The 6000-nt window shown below is 34.2% G+C and overlaps 1 long non-coding RNA gene across 1 annotated transcript in view; it reads right to left on the bottom strand.

Moving 5' to 3' along the window:
• Positions 1-1371: 1371 nt before the first annotated feature.
• Positions 1372-6000, bottom strand: part of LOC117655471 (uncharacterized) — an 82382-nt gene continuing 77753 nt past the window's right edge. Inside the window, exons 2-3 of the long non-coding RNA XR_004588677.3 lie at positions 3685-3836; positions 1372-3532 (exon numbers count right to left, since the gene is read on the bottom strand). This is a non-coding gene — a long non-coding RNA (uncharacterized LOC117655471). The remainder of the gene's footprint in view (positions 3533-3684; positions 3837-6000) is intronic.

The following is a 6000-nucleotide window of genomic DNA, read 5'->3' as shown; positions in this document are numbered from 1 at the left end:
ATATCTATTGTAATATAATTAATTAGCTTTCTGATCAAACTGTCATGATATACTTTGTCCAAAACTTTCTTGAATTCAAAATATGTGTCAGTCAACCAAGATCTAACTTGAATCTGAGATCTGAATATGAAAGCATCAAATTTCAATTCAAACTGATTTGAGATTTGGTTTGAGAAAAGATTGCACAATATCTTTTTACAACAGGGAAACATCAAACTGACTGCAGATTCTTCTTTTGGTAGTAGACTGGAATAAAAAACCCTACCCTGCTATTTTCATCAGGTTCTGACAAAAATGAAGCATTAGCACACATTATGCTTCTCTTTTATACCTGACTTATGACATCAAATATATTTTAACCTAACTGTATTGCCTTTGAACCTCAGACTTTAATTTCTAATTGATTTGTGTCACCGTCTTCTCTTGAATTCAAATAAAAGCCTGACTATATCAGACTGGAATATAAATTACAAATGTGTGTATTGATTGCTAATATCACAATACATATTAAACTAGTGACAGCCAGCAAAAAAACACCTGGGCAGAGAAGTAGTATGTAGTATTAATAGCTGACAGGTGAGCAAATAGCTATTAACAGCATTATCCATATGCAAATATCAAAATGCAACAAAAATGGTATTTGGAAAATGAAGATAATATAATGAAAACATATGAGATTGCAGTCTTGGGGCATAGATTTCTCTTATTATGAATGTAAGAGGGGAATATTAATTGGTTTATTTGGAGAAGAATTCCCAAGACATCTTCTGTACAGAGAATCCATAGAGTAACTGGAACCAGAGTTAACAGACTAGAAAAGAACCAGTGTTGTGTTGGGACCTTGTAGCTTCAACCAAAAAGTAATCAGTTTGCTTGCAGCTGCAGCTTCTCTGAGGCCAGTGGCAGGAGGAAAAATATATACTACATGCTTTTAAAACTACCTTAGATAACTGTAGATTTGAAATTATGGGTCATGGATGATGAAATAGGTAATTTCCAGTTATTTATATTAATGTTTTATAAGGGTTATAATCACTACCTTTGAATTCTTTTATTAGATCAGATTGAAAAATGGTGTAATCTGAAACAAATATGAGCATAAAAATATAACTAATAACAGTAATAACAAAACCAGGAGATTGTTAGTTCTAGTCCTGCCTTAGGTATGAAAGTTGGCTGGGTGACTTTAAGTGAGTCACACTCTCTCTCAGCCCATGACATCCTGGAGACAAGCTGGCCAGTCAATCCCTGTCACAACCAATGAATTAATAGTTGATCTGAAAAAAGTGGATTGCGTAACAATGGGGATATACTAGGAAGGAAAAAAAGGTAAGCATTTATTAAACTCCTCAATGTACAACACATGTTCCCTTTAGTGCCATATTTCCTTTTATTCTATCACAGCAGACAATAGTAATGTGATAACATTCTCATTAGAACATTCATACATTTTGTGTACATGTACATTTTGTGTCAGTTTTTTATGTTCTAGGACACATGAGAATCACATTGCAAATAGCCTGTATCGTGCATGTATTTATTGAATCCTCTTTATCCATACCAGAATCCTGTCCCCGGAGTTCATCTGAATCAGGCAAATAATATTCAGCATTTAGAATTTCAGGACTGTATTGTCTATGAAAATTAGAATGGCCAATTTATTTATTTATTCAACCTCTAAATCCACCCATCTCAACCAAGTAAATCTGGGTGACTTAAAATTCTAAAATTATAAAACAATTAGAACAATTTAAAAACATTAGAAAAATTAAAATTTCCATAAAATTAACAAATACAAATAGCAACCATGATTATTAATCAACTAATAGTAAAGCCAAGTAACAGGGTCCTTCACATATTCTGAGCCTAAGTAATTTCAAATTATTAGATGGATGATATTGATATTATATGATCTAATTTCATGATAATAAAATTATTGTAAGAAGCTAATAATTGAATCATACTCATGAGTATGCGCTCATATGTATGCATATTTATGGAAGCAGAATATATTCATCTATGAATAGGCAGACTGAGCTTTCTTTAAACAGTTTGATCTGCATAAAATAGAATTATATAGTTCAGTACAGTTGTTGATATGCTAGTACAGAACTTGAAAAATATGCAAATAAGAACTGGGAGAAATCCTCTATGTCTATTTAATAATTAGACTATTTACAATAAACCTGCCTTTTTCTGGTGGTTTTTTCCAGACTTTATTGCATAATTTATTAATAAATTCTACTTGTACATTGCTTTTTGCTCAAATGCTCAAAAAATTTCACAAAGCAATATACAAAAGATTCTACTACACTACTAAGAAGAAAATCAACTGATAGTTAAAAATATTTTTACAGATTTTTTAAATGCTAGCAAGGACAGCCAAATGCATCTTCATTTGCATTGCTAGCCCAGTCAAAATTATGTAAATTTTGTAATTATGTTCCCATATATCAGGACCAAAGTCAGTATATCAAGTCTGAATTTGATTGGGGTGTGGGATTGTTTGTATCCTTGGGTACTCTGACATGAATTCAGTTTGGCACAGTTCGAAGCTGAAGTGGGGAGAACCGAGGAGGATAGAGCCTTCAGCCAAAACAACATAGTTAGCTGATGAGTCAAGTACATTCCAATAGCTGGCTAACTGGAGGAGGAGGAGAGAAGTCACCAAGCAACTAGCTCTTATCTTGGTTGGACAATGTGACAGTTTGTTTTGGAAAATTGAGAAACTATTAGTAGTGCCAAGATGTTGTATCTAAATAAATTTGTTCTTTGAGGGAATGCAATGCATTGTAAGCTGCCCTGAGTCTCTGGAGAAGGACGGCATATAAATTAAAACAAAGAAAGAAAGGAGTTTGATTTGTAATGGGTGCATTACTTGGAACCTGACACAGTATTCTTAAAAGAGCATTTTCTGCATATTTCAGTAGCCAAATAAGTTTATAATCAGAGAGGCAGACCTTCAGGTTCAAAGCCCTGATAGCAGGGCAATAGCAACATCTTAAATTTGTCCAATAAACATTTGATAGGCAATGCAGTTCTTCTGTATTGTAGGTATCATGGGATTCCTAGAGCATGGCCAGTTACATTAGTTGACTAGTTATCTTTTTTCAGTAATTTCAAAGTAATCTATATATAACACATTCCAATAGGTAACCAAAGCTGGCTGGAATACTAATCTTAATTATGCAAAAGTACTCCTCATGACAGCCTCAACCTGCAGATTCGGTGACAATTGATAATCAAGGTGCATTCCCAGAATATGGACCCACTCCCTCAGGAGGAAATGAAACACCCTCCACATTTCTAATCCAGTTTTCTACTTTTCCATGGCATTTCCAGTCAGTTTGGATTTAATGTCAACCAGTTACTAATAAAGTTAGTCAGTGGTACAAATACTTCCTTGGAGATAACAAGAAGCAATATAAGTAGATATCTTCAATACTCAAGTGGAATCCACTCCAAAATCTTTGATGGCTTCTCCAATCGGTGTCATGTAGATGTTGAGCAGCATCAAATGGAAGCTGGAAATCTGTAAAACAGAATAGGCCAAGTGTTGACCAGTAATCCTATAAAACTATCTTTTGAACACAACTGTATATTTTAAAATGGAACTAAATCTCATTAGGCAATGAAAACCAATAATATGGCATGATTTAAAGAGCTAAGTGAGGTCATCATCACCTTTTCCAGGTTCCAGAGGGCTTTTCATCCAAATAATTTCAAGATAAAGATTCAACAGACAGCCTGGCAAGGACCTTATTTCCTGCTGGCAAATGTAGCTGTGTGCCATCTCTCTAGTCATCCACTCTCTAGTCTCAGTCTAATTAGAAAGGCTACATTAAAAAAAACATAATTAGAAATAGTAAAAGTACATTGTGATAAGGAACTACCATTCCAAATAGTATTTCCAGGAAACATTATTTATGTATTTATTTGTTTACATTTATTGGCCACTCAACTCTAGTAGACACAGAAAGTTTCAGTAAGAATAATTTAAATTAACCTAAAGAATATCTTAGCCAATTTTTGGGTTTGTGGATGTGTACAAGTACAACTTTGCATCAGTACTGACTCCTGGCAGCTGCATGGACAAGCCCCTGCAGATTTTCAGAAGTGGTTTGCCGTTGCCTCCTTCCTAGGCCTGAGTGAGAGTAATTGGCTCAAAGTCACTCTGCTGAAGGCAGACTAGAACTCATAGTCTTTCTGTTTTTAGCCTGGTGCATTAACCACTATACTAAACCTACTGTCTAGCCAACCTTGATTGATCTAAAAAAACCAATAGGTCAGACTTTTTATGTGACAAAATTCTGGTGGTAATTAGGTCTAATGCTGCTTGATTTATACTTCTTTATTCTAATGGATTAATAATGCTTGAAATTCTGAAGCAAAATAATTCTTTATGTTTATGACATCAGTGAACATTTCAGAAGTTAGTCAAGGAAATTCTCAATGGAAAACCAAGAACCAAGCATGAAAATCTAACTAATTATCCACCATCATGGTATTTGCCTAACAACCCAATATAAATAAAATAACAAAATCTCAGCCTCATTCCATTTTGCAATAATTTTCTTGAGTGATTCTGCTAATAAGAAATGTTCACATTAGGTATGTCAAACTGGTAACAAAATAATTCTGTATTTGTTTTATATACTGGTTGGCATCCTCTAAAACAGAGCTTCCCATCCTGAAATCTTCAGTTATATATTCCCATAATTCTTAATCAATAGGTTAGAGATTCTAAAAATTATAATCCACCATATTAGCCAGGAGCCAAGTTTAGGAAGATTGAGCTATGCAATTGCTGAGTTTTTCTAACTTGAAAAAAGATTTCACAATAATTTTGAAGAGCCTTTTGTTATTCAGGATATGCACACCATGTTATTATCCAGACAATCTGTGACTGAAATAGCTACCCACCAACTAAAGCATGGTTTGAGTTCAATATGTGGTTTACTCGTTCTATCCAAATTCAGCAAAATGTAGCATTGTGTGCTTTTCCTTCCCTTCTTCTTTAGTTTGGCAAATGAAAAAGAACAATGCTCAGATAAGATATGTTATCTAACTTTGGTGCTTTCATGGCATTTCCGTTTACAGCTAGTGTTGACATCCACTCTTTCCAATAGAGATGCAAAAAGTTGTTTGCATTACTTCTCTTCCAGTCAATAAATTCTAGAGTGTTATCTTGTGAACTGAACAGAACAACAGAATGGGAATTGGAGAATTCCAAGTGACGACAACTAACTAGAATCAAACAGGCTTGTAAACTTCAGGATATGTGAAGCAGGTACTGTGTATTCAGAAGTGTATTATTCACCAGGAATACAATGAAAAGGGAATGGATTATTTACTTAACTTCCTACCAATTTGTTATAAAACAACCTCTAGAAGAAATTATTTTATTTAACAAGGTATTTAAAATAGATTATCTGGTCTGTAAACCTTTGGACATCAAGAATATTTAATTTTTATATTTCTAAGACTTTTCTTTAAAACTACTAAAGTATCAAATGGCAGATAATGATAGTTTGCAACTGTATGGAGAATGGATGTAGCTTGGGACCTCTGGTTGGACTATGTTTTACAACATAAGTGGGCATTTGTTCCCTCCCTTTACATAGCCATTGTCATTCTTCCTTCAGTGAAACCTCCATGGAGATGAGTCAGCACTTCCCACACAAGTCTTCTCACGCTTTAAGCACAAATAGCCTGTGTTTACAGGCCTGGAAAGGAGCTGGGCTGCTGAAATTACAAACAGATGGGGAAAAATATCTCTCCCACTGGAACTAATCATTGGTTGGGTTATTGATCACATCTGATCAATGGCTGCTGGGGAAAAGAATTAGGCATTGTTTGAACTATCTTACAATGATGTCACCTAGCTCACAATGGAATTTATATATCTAGAAAAAAAAAGCCATGACATAATGTATGAGAAATTGAGAAAATCAATATGGAAGGTGAAAGCTTCACCAGAAGAAATTTACTTTACATGAA

The sequence above is a fragment of the Pantherophis guttatus genome, chromosome 7, assembly GCF_059756535.1.
Source record: "Pantherophis guttatus breed Tessera chromosome 7, ASM5975653v1, whole genome shotgun sequence".
NCBI lineage: Eukaryota > Metazoa > Chordata > Lepidosauria > Squamata > Colubridae > Pantherophis > Pantherophis guttatus.
The sequence above is the reverse complement of the archived record's forward strand: the minus strand, read 5'-3'. Positions and strand labels throughout refer to the sequence as shown.